Here is a 15,883-nt window from a genome sequence, read left to right on the forward strand (position 1 = left end):
TATGTTCAAAATATATAGTATGCATAGACGCATGGATTCAACAAGTGGCTTTCGTATTCACGAACCATAAAATTCTAAACTATTTTGTACATGTCTATCACAACTATGCGGTTGATGGGGTTTTTTCAACCTTGTGCGAAAAGCTAATTGAACCACCGGAACAGCGAATCCTAAACTTTAAGCGAACTAACCAATTAGTTTCGTTGTCTTTAGCAGAAGGGTAAGCAGAAATAACATTTCATAAGAATTCTTCTGTTACCAGCGTTGAACTGCGGTACCTCCATTCGTCAGCGAATATTCCAATTTCCTTTCTGTAATTCTCTTCTCACAGCGTGCAATCTGCACAACGCCCAGTTGTGGCGTCTGTTACGGTAGGCGTCTTTCTGCTACTACTGACAGTGATGTTTTTTTTGTGTACTCTAAGAACAATGCTTTCCGCCAATTCAGTGTGCTTCATAACGTAGCTCCGTCACAGTGAAGCATTCCTTGAAGTAACCCGAGGAAAAGACCTCGTGAGATGTTTCGTAACACAGCGGCCACAAGTTCTGTGGGTTCCCAGGTTTCTTCGTTTACCGAATGGAGGCGAGTAGTCTAGGTTCATTCCTATGAGACTGCCGTCCCACTTAATATATTTTGGTATATTTCTAGTTTTGTCCTAGTCTTAATCGTCACGTACTGTGGGCTGCGGTTTTTACTTCCTGGACTCGAACAGTCTACGAGACATGATCATATGTTAACACCATTGCTGACAGCGTCCAAAGTTGACCACCTGAAACATAAATACTAGATCTATCACGCGCGGAAACCCTAAAAAATCTTTTTGTTGTACCTGATTGCTGTTCAGACATCTATCGAATATTTTTGGTAGTATGTTAGAGACGAGTTCTTGCCACATGGCATACAGCCTCCCGGAGTTAGTTTTCCCTTCCGTTGCCTGCCAAATCGAGTAAAGTACACCGTAGAATTTGCCATTTTGACCCGTTATCCATAAAGTAGTAAGCACCAGGCGGAAAATTAAATCACTCAGATTGGGCTTTGTCTCCAGTTCCTCCACCTTGTGTCTGCAATTACCATACCTACATGGGAATAGTTGCACAGCTTAGTAAACAAATTAAAATACTGTGTAGAAGTTGATTATTAGCTACACTCCACCGCGAGCTGCCGGTAACTACCCAGTTTTTGTTTAGTCCTCATCGCTGGTTGGCGTGTTCAGTGACATACCATATAATGAAGTAGAAGTTGCAAATTTCAGTAATTCTTTTTCGTAGGCACAACCTTACATAGAGCAACGCAGTCCAAAGTTGCAAACATTTAGCATTGATTCACCGCTGATCATTAAAAAGCCGCAACAAAAGGTACTGTCATATACTCTCATTTCATTTTCTCGCAAGGCATGACGAAAGCGGCTCCACTTTGTGACTGAAAACAAGAAACAAAAGTCTCCGTACCAGGGAGGCGTAGCTTTACGGAACTGTTGCTCAACATAGACCTTGTCGAATCTCCTCATTATCTTCGTTCAGCTGTCGGATATTCTTATATGTAGCCCCCCACCTAATCATTTCCATTCTTTGTCCTTCGTTTCCTGTCACAAAACGCCTCTCCAACGAGAACAGAGCACGCGCCTTGGCTGCCGTACCCCAGTTAGGCCAGTGCTTGTAGCGGTATAGAAGTTCAGAGATCAGTAGCAAAATTAAAGATTCCAGTAGAGGTTGTTGTTCATCCCTAGCGCTTGTCGTCGATCCACTGAAATGGCAGTTGCGCTGTTGTCACAAGCTGGCAGCCAAATAGCACAGGTTTTATTGCGACCACGGCTGCGCACGAACGATTTTCGGTTTTCTGTTAACATTGTAGTTCGCGTGTGACAGTATTATGCTGTTTTCACGTTTGGCCGTAGCACAGGCGTGTCAAAGGCGCATCGTCTGTGCACGTATTTATTAACGGCTGTAACGCCAACTCTTACGTAAGCTATGCAGCCCGTAGCCTTAGGCATACTAGCGCCAGTAGTTCGGTGCACAGAACGTGCAAAATAGCACCCAGGTGCTAAGGGAAAACGCATGTTGCAGACAATGGGATTTAGTCACGGATTGTATCGTCGTGAAAGTAATTCCCCATTTTCTCGTGTCTCTCTTGAAAGGGACTGATGTATTTTGCGGGCATCTTTTTTTCGGCTGGTGTCAGAAATAAAGCAATAATTTTGCGTGTCAGAAGCGGGTGGAGATTAAGACGTACCATTGAGGATGGCGGGATCATAATCCCATTCCTACCACTCTCATTTTTTGCTCCAGTTCCAGAACCAATGCCGATATGGTTCCTTCGACGAGGCCATCGCTGATCCCGTGCCCTCGTCCCTGGACAATTAGAGCGTGTCGTTGACGAGAAATGTCAGACCCCCTTTCTTTCATTCTTGAAAAGCATTTGTTTTTCACAAAAATAGCATAATGTGGCTCGTGTGTATGTGTCACAAAAATAGCATATTGTGACTTGTGTGCATGCGGGTCACAAAGTTCCAATTTCGTATTCGGAAGACGAAAAAATAAATATACGCGTATGTAGCGCTGTGACACATTGAAATCGTCGCACGACAATATCGTAGCACACAGGTAGACGAGCCAAAACAAAATGCCCATTTGTAAAGTGGAGAAAAGCTACACTAAGGTACTGTGGCACTAGCCTTTCAGTGTGTACCAGAACTGCAAATACGTACTTCCAAACAAACAAAAAGTTAGATCAAACTTTATTTTCTTGAAGTGAAGTGAAATTTATTTTATCATCCCTCGTATGGCGCTGAAGTGCACGAAGAAACTACTGATTGCCCGCTTTGTTTTTTTGCTTACCCGGCAGTCACCGGCCCTGTTGACCATGCGCTGCGTCAGCAATGTCTCCTTTGCTTTCTATCCGTTGCTGTTGCCTCCCAATTGACTACATTCAAACCTTCCGCATGTTTGTTTGAATTGTCTTCCCATTTGTTTCTTGGCCTACCCAGGAATCTCTCTGTTGTAATGTGGGCAGTGAAAGTTTGCTTAAGAAGTCGGGTCTCTAGCATACGGATTATGTGACCTGCCCATTTGGGTCACCTGTTCTTTAAGTGCATAAACTACTAGGTCAAGTTTGTTTCACGGCACCACGGAAAATGAACTTGCTTCCTGGTCACAGGTATTTCGGGATTGTGCAGTCCCACAGTAACCACTAGCCAGCATCTTTCTGTCACAGCTCTCAGCCAACGGCTTTAGGTGTGGCTAGGTGTTGTGCATCCTATTGTTCAATGGCGCTCTGCTATCCTGGGTGACGGGGCCTGTGCAGTGGCTGACCGCGAAATGCGACACCACAAGGACTACTTGCGCCTCTCGCGGTTTCCTCCTCCTTCCGCGACGCGGTCACCTCGGCAAAAGCTCCCTGCGTCACCGCAATATTTAGCAAGAAGCAAACACCTCACCAGTCAGTCCGCGTGACGCGGCGGTACACAGACGCTCGTTTACGTTTTATGGGCGGTCGGTTAAGCAGCAAGGACGTCCTAACCTTAACGCAGAGTGCATTCTTTCTGCTCCTCATTTTTTCCAAAGAACTCCGCCATTTCAACCACGGTGCAACTTCGCATTATGCATATATTTCCAGAAACACCGTAAACACCAAGAAAAGTACTCGAACTGACTGGTAACCCTACCTGCGAAGCTAAACATTTGTAGTATAACATCAACCAGCCACATGTAAGAGCTAACTGTGCACGTACTTATAAAGTACTATTTGATACAGGGGATGAGTCAGTGCTTCCACTAGCTGTGTTATCTTGAGAGTGCTGCTATCCGTGCATTCACAGCAGTTGTTTCAGTGATACCACTGGAGAAATGTGGTATCTGCGCGGACCACATTTATTTATCATTGTGCTGGTGATGGTCTCACGTAACGGAAGTCCTGAGTGCGCACCGTTAAGGCTTCGGCAACTGGAATTTTAATGCCCTGCAAATGGATCTCGTTAGGTTAACGTCTGCTATTAAACAAAAACAAGTTACTGCAATACTCGGCATTAAATCGCTACGATGTGGTTGGTTGGTTGATTTGGGGAGAGGAGACCAAACTGCGAGGTCATCGGTCTCATCGGATTAGGGAAGGATGGGGAAGGAAGTCGGCTGTGCCCTTGCAAAGGAACCATCCCGGCATTTGCCTGAATCGATTTAGGGAAATGACGGGAAACCTAACTCAGGATGACCCGACGCGGGATTGAGCCGTCGTTCTCCCGAATGCGAGTCCAGTGTGCTAACCACTGCGCCACTTAGCTCGTTCCGCTACAACGTGGTGAAGAGTTGTCTTACTGTGAATAGCACTCTGAGCGTTATACATAATATACTAAAAAATTGTCATAAATTTTAAGGAGGCACAGTCAGTCTTGGTAGAGCATAGAATATCTGCTACATTGGCAAGTCTAGCATTTTACTGTGGATCGTATCAGCTTTTCAGATGAGTGGGCTGATGTTAAGATATACACATGACTCAGGTCACGTCATTATAAATAGTTACGATTATGTTAATCTGTCCGCCCCTGGTAGCTGAGTGGTCAGCGCGACATACTGTCAATCCTAAAGGCCCGGTTTCGATTCCCGGCTGGGTCGGAGATTTTCTCCGCTCAGGGACTGGGTGTTGTGTTGCCCTAATCATCATCATATCATCCCCATCGAAGCGCAAGTCGCCGAAGTGGCGTCAAATCGAAAGACTTGCACCAGGCGGGCGGTCTACCCGACGGGAGGCCCTCGTCACACGCCATTATTATAGTATTATGTTAATCTGTTATCCAGTGGCATTTCAGGAAATAAATACACAGCCACAATTGAGTGCTTTATTTGTCATAAGTAACGACGTTAAAGCCTCTTTATCAGTTACTCCCGCATAAAAATGTCAAACTTCCAGCTTGTAATAAAGTAACGAAATCAAAGCTCTTTAATCTTCATCAATGCGAAGAGTCCATAACGTACGGAAATAAAATGCAAAATTACACCTCGGACGTAACAGAATTGTAAATTGTAAATGATACTTTTAATGTTGTATGCATGGTGTTATATGCCTGTCAGCAGTTGAAAGTAATGGAGCATTGGAAGAAAAGTACAAATTATCTCGTAAGTTATTCATTGCAATTGTTGCAGTATTTTTGGCGGTGTACTTAGTGTGATTCACGTCTCCCACAAAAGAACTTCGGTACTCCCCCAAAATGTTCCCCCGCACACAGTGCGTAGCTATTCATTACTCCTATATATGTATATATATACATATATGTATACATATCTGTTCCTTGTCCTACAGGTAATCGACCGATGCTGCTCTCGTCACCCTGTGGTCTATGCTATCCATGACCTCTCTCCCTTGGCCGTGCCACTGCTCATTCGCGTTCCTCTTGGTTCCAAGGAGTGGACTGGCTGACCGTTTGGCTAGGGAGGCAGATACTTACCCCCATTCCCTTTCATGATTCCAGCTGCGCATATGCGGATCTACGTCAAATCTGAGCCCAAAAGTGCAATTACATCTGGTGCGCTACTGCTCTCGGTAAGAAACTTTGCACAATCAAGGAGTCTACAGCGGCTTGGTGCTCTTCCTTACTCTCCTGTGTCTTATGCCGTCTACGCATTGGTCATACCAAGCTCCCCCATTGTTTCCTCTTGCATAAAGAATCACCCCCACGATGTGGTTGTGGAGCCAGGCTGACAGTATCCAACATATTGGTCGAAGTTCCTCATCTTTTGGCCCTTCGATTCGTGGATGGTTCGACTGGTCCTCAGTTTCATCCGTGAAAGTGATTATTTTCAGATACGAGGTTTTACTTTACTCTTGGTACAGGGGTAGAGTGGTTTTGGTTGGGACCTATCTTCGTTTTCTCTGTCTGGAATCTCATAACTGCCCCGTGGAAAGACTGCTGTTTCACCCCTCTGTCTTCTCCAGTTTTTAAATATGGTCTATGTTTTAATGCCTTGTACTGTGTTTTAACTTCCTCGCTTTATAGTTTTGACTCCTCTGACTGGATCCGTCCACTTTTAGTGGTCCCACTCTCTTCCGCGAGTAACTTAGGGATCGCGGGACTGATGACCTCACCGTTTGGTCCCATAACGCCCCTCACTCACACATTGTTGCTGAATGGATATTGTAGCAATTGTACACGAACAACACGTCAAAAAGCAGACGTCGGCCGCATGCATGCCAGAACGAGTTTCACATTCACTGCGCATTTCAGGTAATCTCACTTGGCCTGACAGTGCAGTCCAACGTTATACACACGTTGACAGGTGAAAACCGTGTTATCAATCCATATCTCTTTGTGTCGATTGGCTGTGGCCTCGAGGATGCTACGTAGGTATGTAGGCCGAGTACACAGTATTTATTCGCGGTTTTTGTAAGTGTGACGCTAGGAGAGATGTCATTTTTTTTTCTCGAACCCCAAAGGAAGTGTTCTAACCGATCCGAACGAGCCCCGACCCCCACCTCTTATGTTTGAAGTTGTAATCAGTGTATTCATGTTTTAGCAGTAACATTCGCATGAACGGCCCCAAACTAGAATCGTCATTTTGGTAATACTAGTACTCAAATGACAGGATCACCTTTTAAAACACAAATGCTAACTGCCCAGTTAATCTTTCTGTGTCCAAACCATATTTCTTGTTTCGTGTTAGTAAGTCATATCTGTACCATATTTGACTGAAACTGCTCCAGGCTTTCCAAAGTTATACTTAATGTCCACCCCACAAACAGGGGTTTTATGAGTGTCTTACCCTCTCATTGTTTTTCCCCAGATAGTAAGACGTGTGTACTAAGTTTTAAGGAAATTTTTACTTACATTTCAAAGCAGCTCTTCAGTTTCACCACACTCCTTCCGTTAACCCCCAGCCACCTCCACAGGAGTGCTAGGCATGTCGAAAACCCAGAGTATTTTCTGCAGATAATATATCACGAGTGTACCGAGTTTGGTTGAAGTTCCTACTTGCGTGGCAGAGGTGTTCTACACGTCACCCAAACAAATAGCGGACATAGGATGGATTGACCCCCACGGTAGTTGTCTTCGTACTGAGTCCTGCGTTTATCAAATTTGATTTCGCTGCAGACATTTATCCTTCGTAGTGAAACACAACGTAGCGAGTGCAGGGCAGGCTAGGGGATGTCGAATCGATCAAATTTCTCCGGGTCAGATATGTACCGTTAAGCTCGGCCATGTAGACTGGTAATGCGATACGGCGTTCTTGGGAGCAGGTGTCTGCATCGTGGACTGCCCGCTAATGCAGTTTGTGTGTACTAGAGTTTGTAAGTATCATAGATTTGCGATCGTAGGGTGGTCGTCAGCGAGGGTACATTGCGAGAGTGAGCACAGTATCGTGTCATAGGTTTCTCCGGTGCGCAGCAGAGTTCAACGAACTCCAAGCCAGTTGTGTTCGCACGTGTCTGCTCCTCCCACGTGTATCTGGCACAAACGGGTCCCACGTCCTCGTACCGCCCGTCCGTTGCGACACATCCCCTTCCGCCACCGCCACTTTGGTTAGCCACGCCCAGTCGTTCTCATTCCCTCTATCACATAATTGCGTTTGCCAGAGACAAAAAAAAAGCTGTGTCTACACAGCTTCAGCACTTTCATGTACACTGACCGAGAATGATTTGTTAAGCCGTAAGTTGTTCATTTGACGTATTTTTAAATGTCGGTCTACCGTATTCTTTTAACAGTACATGAAACGGTAAAGATTTAGTTACATTAGATTGATCGGAGACGCAGTTGTTCAGTATTTATGGTGGTCTGTATATGGCAGGCACCAGCAACTCGTAGCCCACTTCAGCCGCGAAAAGCTGCAAAGTTGTCATCAATGCTCAGATAGCAAAGGAGTTGCGGGAACCAAAAACCATTTTTGCTGAGATATTGTGACGGATAATTGCACACTGTTTTGTTGGATTTGTAGAACACACGGGCTTAAAACAAACATGTAGGTAGCTGATCTATTATCTACGGACGGTCAACGAAATCTTACATTGCTTCGATATCAGACGCGTTTTCCACGTACTCGACAGGAGGAAGGGGCTACATTCTTTTAGCTGTGGCATTGCTTTTTGTTTGTGAGAAGAATGTTGTCCTTAGTATGGATTCCAGGTTAAGCTATAGGTGTACTTGTGAGAAGAATGTTGTCCTTAGTATGGATTCCAGGTTAAGCTATAGGTGTACTTCTAATCGAATAAGTCAGTTCGTAGGGTAATAGAGAGACGGGTTCAACGAACATGCCTAATAACCCTTGAATTGACGGTAGCTCAACCACTTTGTTGAAGTTTCATTTGTGTAGATTAACAGGTGAAGTCATTACGAATGAACCTTGTTTCTGGAAACAATGGCATTTTCGTGTCTAATGACTTTAAGAACTGGAGACAGTTTGCAGAGCCACGATGCTTGTTTCGTGTACCATGTAAATAAAACTAAATTTTGACATAGATAAATTGTGAAAAAGCATTGATGAAAAGGACTGGAAGATCTTTGCTCGTAACACAGCAGAGCTATATAACCGTACCTTTGCGTCAGCTGGCATTGCACAATCAAACTACATTACCGGAGGTGTTTGCGCTCAACATATTTAGGACACGTCTACTACTCACGGACCTACTGAAAGTTTCGCAGACACTAAATTCTCTCTTTACTATTAATATTGATTTTTCTTCTGAGCATAATTTGCCGTTCGTTGGTTACGTTCACTGCCCTGTTGCCTGTACCAGATTCGTAACGCCCTTAAGAGTGCACAGCTAAGAAAGGCAGTCACGTTTATTAATGTGGTGAATATCAAAGCCGTGCAAAGTATCGTCACATTTATTAGTGTGGTGTATATGAAAGCAGTGTAAAGTATTCCCTAATTATTGAGAACCCTTTGTAAGCACCAAACTAACAAAATTGCCATGTTTTTATTAATAATGAATAGGAGCATTGTGTCTATGCTAATTCTTTAACTTTGGTGGTTTTAGGAAAGTGAAGGCGAATCCTGGAATGTTGGTCACAGATTCAACCGCTAGTTGACTACAGCGACTGTAACTCATTCGACCCGAGTCCATTAAGGTTACGTCAGGATCTGAATAGATGTTGGTTACTTCTTTATTAGCTTATCTTCCACGTGTTCCTGTTCGCCCCTGCTTGTCAAACCTCACGCGATAAATGATTCACGCAGGAATGTTTATAGACGTTTGGAGATGCAAATGGTAGTTGAGTGACAGTTGATGTCAAGGATAACGGCGCAAACCTCTCTTGCAAAAAAATTTGGTGTGCAGCGACTTGTCTTTACGGTTTATAAATGGAAGTTTATCTCGGTATGGTAACACTTTCGTAGTGCCATTACAATAGTTGACCCTCAAAACTACGGCAATTATGAAATGATGCGGAAGTCATCCAATTTCCTGTCGCAAATGCTGCTTCCCACCTGCTACTGATTGAAAACACCAGAAGTGCGAGGAGTAGAGCGTCAGCTTGATGATGGGTAGGTGTTTTTCTGATAATTATTGACATTGTCCTAACATGACGCCACACAGGACGTAAATGACACTGATTATTTGTATTTAGTGCTGAACTTATTTTAATGTGTTTCGCTGCACTCTCGTGTTGTGTAAATTATATACGGAAAGAAATAATGGGGCCAACGTGACATCCCTGAGATTTTTGAGACGCAAAGTGGGCGCAAATTTTGTTAGTCGCGAGTGTTTCGTTCCTTGTAGTGACGTTGCAACAGCAGGTTGCGGCAGCGTCCTGAAGCGTGACCTAGGAAACGCGATCGATGACACACTGCACCCACTGCGCGGCGCAGGGCTCCGAGAATAACGGACCACCCTTCAACCTTGTGCAGCATTTAGTTCATATCGACTCTGATCCGCGGACGCGCTGCCTTTCCTCCATGTGCGAGTAACCTCAGTACGCGGCTTGGTCGCCTGTTACCGAGTGTTCGCTGTTCGGTTTGCTCTAGAACGGAGTGTATTACATCCTCAGACGGGGCGCCGGAAACCGATGCGAGAAAGATGGAAGCTACCTGGAGTGCCTGTCGTCCTGAATTGCATATCAGTTCCGTCCGTACTCACAAACTGATTTCGTCGGTACAGGCATAAAACCACTACATTCGTAAATGCACAGTTTCCTGTGTCCTAGTCCAGTGCAATGAGAGGAATTTTTCCGTGTTTTCTAGCGGTGGCAGCGCTTGTGTAGTCCGCCTGTAGTTCTCCAAAAGCTGTCTTTAGTAAGCGAAAGTGAAGCTATCCCATATAGGAAAGCTTTTGTAAATTGCTGTTTCATAGTGTTTGATGTAATCGGTGTTTATGCAATTGTTCAGCGCCGTTAATGTTGCCTGTCGGCCCGATAGCATTTCAGTGTTTTGCATTGGGTGTTAAGTGTTTTCTTGGCAAGACAGGGAACTTTGTTCGTTGTGAAGTAGAAATGTGAGTTCCTAGAACCATAATCAGCTCTTCCAGCCAAAGCTATGTGCGTGTTTTTTGTTGGCTGATTGGCGCGGAGCCTCCCCGTTAGGCTAGAATTTTTGGACATAACCAGTGTTTGTTTGTGTGTGTGTGTGTGTGTGTGTGTGTGTGTGTGTGTTTGTTTCCTTCGACATCTTTCGTTGACTGTTGAAGTTTAACTTTCTGGAGCGCTTTTACCCCTGCATTGTTTATGATACCTACATGTACATTCATATTTTCGTTTCGTCCTGTACAATCTGCAATTCAAAATCGATCGCATCTAGTTTAATTCTTCCCATCGTGAAGTATTTTTCCATGAGGCCATATTGCAGCACACCATAATAGTGTTGTATTAAATTCGTAAAAAAAAAACAAATCCTTACGTCAAAATAGTGTTAGGCATGGAGGAATTTATGGTTCATTAGCCTGATCGACGATCATGATGCAATGGAAGAGAGAAAAAGGGTCAATAAGGGAAGCGTCAAATGCTGTTTTCCATTGGTCAATGACACTATCGGCTGATTTGTAGAAAGCAGCTCAGTGTACCACGTTCAGGTGAATAAATGCAGATTGTATGTAGTTCATGTTAAAAAGCTGCCCATAACTGGGGATACCTCGCGAACACGGTTAAGTCACGGCATGTGGGCTGCCGGTGCGTCACCCACTGGGTGCTCCCGCGTGGCGCTTTCGTTCGTCGACCGCCAGGGACGCCACCTGAGCCAAGGCCGGCAGGCGTCACAGCCGGCTGCGGGTCACTCGTGCGGCCGCTCTGCTCTGGTTGGCTCCAATGCTCCGTCGCCACAGAGCGTTCTCACTCGACGAGCTTCCCATTTTACGCTGTTCCCACCCTCTCTCACTCGTTTCTATTTCACCACTCAATTCCATTTAGCTCCTGCCGCTACCGACTGAGCGATGTGAAGGTCTTAACTCTCACAACGAAGACATGAATTAAGAGCAGAAACGCCTTAAAAAGCACCATTTAAACGCTGTTTACCGAAATTTATACGCTTAGCAAGTACTGTGAAAGAAACATTTAAAGTCTTAGATTGGGACCTGAGCGGTCGACATGTCCACTGTACACTTTGAGAGGAAACTACTTTTCCGTAATAAATATGTAGGAGGCAAAAAGTTAAGGTTCAGTAACATTCAGACGTTGCTTGTGTGCAGAACATGTTTAGTGTTACTTTTATTTCGACGTAAAACAAACGAGATAGTTCGTAGTACTAAGGAATTGTACGTTGTGGAGAAATAGTGCACGACTAGTTTTCGAACGTGAATTGTGCTCTTTAGCTATGGTAATTTTTATTACATTCGATCAATTCTCTGGAAATGTTTGAGTGGCTAACTAATGACCTCTCATTAAATTCCGCCGGAAAATTTCGTATCCGAAATCTGACACACAACAAGAGAGCATGATATTATTTTCTCTGCAGACATTGAAGTAATTGAGGTTGCCTTCAGCGTGTGGTGTATTTGAGTCCACACAACACTGCATTTGTCGCTTCCCCTGCTCAAAACATTCTTGCCAGTCGTTTTCCGCGAGAGTGGGCGGGAACTCCATTGTTCACTTTTGACCCTTTACATAGTATATTTCCATCCACCTAGCACTGTGTTGGTCAATTTGGACAACCTCGTCACAGCCCAAGAACATACAGTTCAAGGTAGTAAAATTATAGTTTCTTAGTAATGTGAACAGTCTAGTTTCTTTTGCATCCAGATATTTTCCTAGACAGTGATACAAAGTCTTATTTTTACAGTGACGCATTTTAAGAGATGAAAATTTTTTTGTAAGATCATTATTGCAGAAAGATCCATTAAAGACGACATTAGTTAAAACAGGCCTCGACATTCTCACTTCATGGATTCACACTAAATGCTAAGGAGTAAATGTACGGGAATAGTAGGATGTAATCAGTATTTGCAAAATTATTCTCCAGTGTTGGCCGTTTGTTCGTCTGGTCACTAGTTCGTCAGAAAGGTTTAGACTTGGGAACAAAATAGTAAACGATTTTCTTGATTACACGTCAGCAGTATTCTTGGCTCTTAAACAGGATAAAAGGCACGCAGTGTTATGTAGGTAAGCATTCTTTTTTTGTCAAAAATTTGACAACCTTCTACTCAGCGCGTAGTCCAGCATGTGCTTTGCAAATTGTGACGTATTTTCAGACAGCGTGAAAAGTGGGCAGCAATTTACTTTCTGTGTGACAAGAATACTGAAAGCCGAGTCGCCTGTATAGCGAAACACGAATTGTAGACAGCGTATCGCTACAGCTGTACACACTTGACCTATGACGAAGTAATGTGTTCGATGAGGAACTGAAGTCACCTGCAGTTCCAAGAAACTCAACTGCCAGGGTATGACCTTCTGGTGCATACGTTGCGCAGTCTCTCAAGCAGTGTATTTGCTCTTAATGCACGATCGTTACCAGGGAGAATGTCTTAAAGTAGATGTCATGCTGAGAAAACGTACGCTAACCTCAACTCGGTTTTCCCTTGTGCCATAAATCTTGTTTCTACGATCCTAAGTCATCAGAAGTGTCATTGTCAACTCATAAGCTTTAAAAGCTCGACGCTTGGGTCAGCAAACAAAATTCTTCACTACTAATAAGTTACCAGTTTAAACAAGGGATTGTACGAGGCTTGTGAACATCGCGTACTTTTTCTTGAAATACACATCCGAACTCTTATTAATTTAAGCTGCTCAGAGAAAGAAATTAGGAATGACGACATAATACGGATAAGGACGTCAGATTTTCTAGGCAGATCCTGTCCCTTGTATGCATAAATAAGACCTCAGCCCCCTCGTGGGAAAATCAGAATTAACTGATGACAGCTTGCGGACGAATGTTGTCCCCTCCGTGCGCTGAAAGACATTTTGTAGTGGAACCCTCGCGTAACTTAGTTGTGGCTCGTAGTGAAAGCGAAATGCACGCGTAGCAGGCCTGGAACGGTAGTGTGCCGTCAGTCGTGTTGCAGGGTTACCGAAGTACAAACTCGATATCCTCGGACGACAGCGGCGTGCCCGATGCGTCATGGTGTACCTGTTGCGGTACAGACCTGCCCTTTGCACGTGATTCACGCTGGATACAAGGGCGTGCGACTTCCGTCGACCTCGCCGCTGGCTGACCTCTGCAATCAGTGTGTGCGCGACCTCGTTGAGTGCATAGCATGCCGTAACGCTCTTAAACTCCCCAGATTCAAAGCACTTAAAGCAGTTGCTGCTTCATCTCTGGTTGGTATCTTTGTCGGTATAACCCACGCAGGGTATTACATATAGAGCGTTCGGAAATTCCGGTCGCTAATTTGTGCATCGTGGGAGAGGGGACCGAGTACACATTATTTTGAATAGGAACCTAAGTCTGTTGTAACCATTTTAAATCAGGCCACTACCTCATCCACTTACGTTTAAGGAATTTAATTAGGAGTGACTTGCAACGAATCTAACCACCGCACTCGATTAAGTAACAATTCCAGTGGAAAAGTAAAGTTATCCATTTCGCACTTTTAATACTTTCGCCGGTAATAAAACAAAGAAAAAAGAAGAGTACGCTGTGAGTAGCACACGGGAGTGTTGCACAACAACAGCGGCTCTATACACACATTGGTCCTACGAATCATGTTATCTAACTAACTCTGTCATACTCTCTCTCATCAGTTTTTCGTGCAGCGACCAGCAGAACTTTCTCTACAGGAGTTCCGGAAACTAAATCCTTCATACGAAAAAGTCCTATGGTGTTGAATCAAGCTATACACCTTGGCCTATCCGTAATTACCCGAATCGTTTGTTACAATATCTCCCAATGTCAAGTTGATGTGAAGCTCTGTGTTGTCATGCTGAAAACAGATATATTCAGTGTTACAGTTCCAATGAACGGGTCAAACACTTGATCGGTCAAACACGTGATCCAGTAAATACGCGAGACAGAATAACTTAACCCGTTACAATGCATAATACATTGCAACTTGCTTTGTTTCATATTAGCTGCATTGTTTTATTTTCTGTGGAGTTTGTCAATTTTCCCATACGATATCTGTTGATGACAGAGTGCTTGGAGGTGACGAGATGGTAAACTTTCTCATAAGACCATCTTCTTAAAGGAAAAAAAGGGTTTTCTGCTCTGTGTTCAACCAATTAGATTTCTTATTATCCTTGATAGCAACTTGTTAGTACAACTGTACTTATATTTTTTTCCCCGTAACCGTGTTCTTGTTCTGTAGGTGAGGCAGAACAGAAGCTGTGTGGCCATACCACTTTCGATAGCAAGTAACGCATCTGTTATGGCCCTGTGCTGATGCCCTATAGACGCTATTACGAGAAAATACTTTACTCTCAAGTCTGTAGAATCCTGCACGTGAATATATTGGGCTATCAGCTCATATCGCGATCTGCACCTGATGGCATTTTGTGGTGGCCTGCTGGCAAAGATAAAAGCGCTCAGTTATCTGTGGCCGGTCGGCGCGCCGTTACACCGACGCCGTTGCGGCAGGCCGACAGTTCGATCCGAGACGTGAGCACAGACAAGCACCGTAGAGCAGGGCGAGGTTAGCGTCGCGTGTCCAGCAGTGAGAGCGGAAAGTCTCAGCAGCAACCCCGTCACCATGTGGATGAGGAGCTCTCTGGTGACGTGTCCTCCCCCACAGCTGCACCTGCTGGACACGCTGGACGAGGAGCAGCCCGAGGACGTCACGCATGGGGAAGAGCTGCTGCTGGAAGACGGCGACGAGGAGGCGACGAGCTCCGACGAGGGCGGCGACGACGACGACGATCCGTACGAGTACGACGATGAGCTGCCTCCCCCGCCGCCGCCGAGGTCTTTGGACGATGACCTCATTTTAGAAGGTAGACCACGCACGTATGCGAGGTCAGCCAGCGCGCGTGTAGAATCGCATGGTGTTGCTAGAGCTCAGATTTCCAGGAAACGCCAGCGTCTGTCCAGTGCTATGCGGCAGCTGCGTCTACGCGAGCGCTGCACTCGGAGAGGAAAACGATTTCAGGATATCGCTTACATGTCAGTACGTAAATAAGACTATAGGTACTTGTTTCTGACCCTAAGGTAAATTTCAAGCTTTTTGTGTCCTCTGGCGTACATTTTCTGTATTCAGTCATAGATGTGGGTGACGCCGTCGCTCTTGTGATTACTGCGGAAAGTAGTTAATAATGTGGTGTTCCTCCAGCTCTTGCATTGTCCTGATCCTCTATATATTAGGCCATTCCGTATGGACCGACAAAATTCCCTTGGAATGACTGTGAGGAGATATTGCTAGTACGTTCAGAAATCGTTTCTTTTATTTTTGGACATTGATTGTTAAGACCTGAAAATTACGTAACATGTATAAATTACATAACACGTATGGGGCAATCGTTACTGACGGGTTAAAAGGTGTTGTCTGTAAATTCAAATGCCCTCTCCATCGCTGTCGATCTTATCGTTCTGAAGTGTTTTCATTAAGATTT

At 44.6% G+C, this 15,883-nt stretch overlaps 1 protein-coding gene across 6 annotated transcripts in view; it reads left to right on the plus strand.

Annotated features, from left to right (window-relative positions):
• LOC126476053 (trafficking kinesin-binding protein milt) overlaps window positions 1-15,883 on the plus strand; it is a 232,037-nt gene that overhangs the window by 172,104 nt on the left and 44,050 nt on the right. Inside the window, exon 2 of one of the 6 annotated variants that reach the window (XM_050103517.1) lies at window positions 15,070-15,268. The exons of the other annotated variants lie outside the window; for them this stretch is intronic. The gene's annotated coding sequence lies outside the window, so the exon portion shown is untranslated. The remainder of the gene's footprint in view (window positions 1-15,069; window positions 15,269-15,883) is intronic. 6 annotated transcript variants of the gene reach the window in all.

This window comes from Schistocerca serialis, chromosome 1, assembly GCF_023864345.2.
Source record: "Schistocerca serialis cubense isolate TAMUIC-IGC-003099 chromosome 1, iqSchSeri2.2, whole genome shotgun sequence".
Classification (NCBI taxonomy): Eukaryota; Metazoa; Arthropoda; class Insecta; order Orthoptera; family Acrididae; genus Schistocerca; species Schistocerca serialis.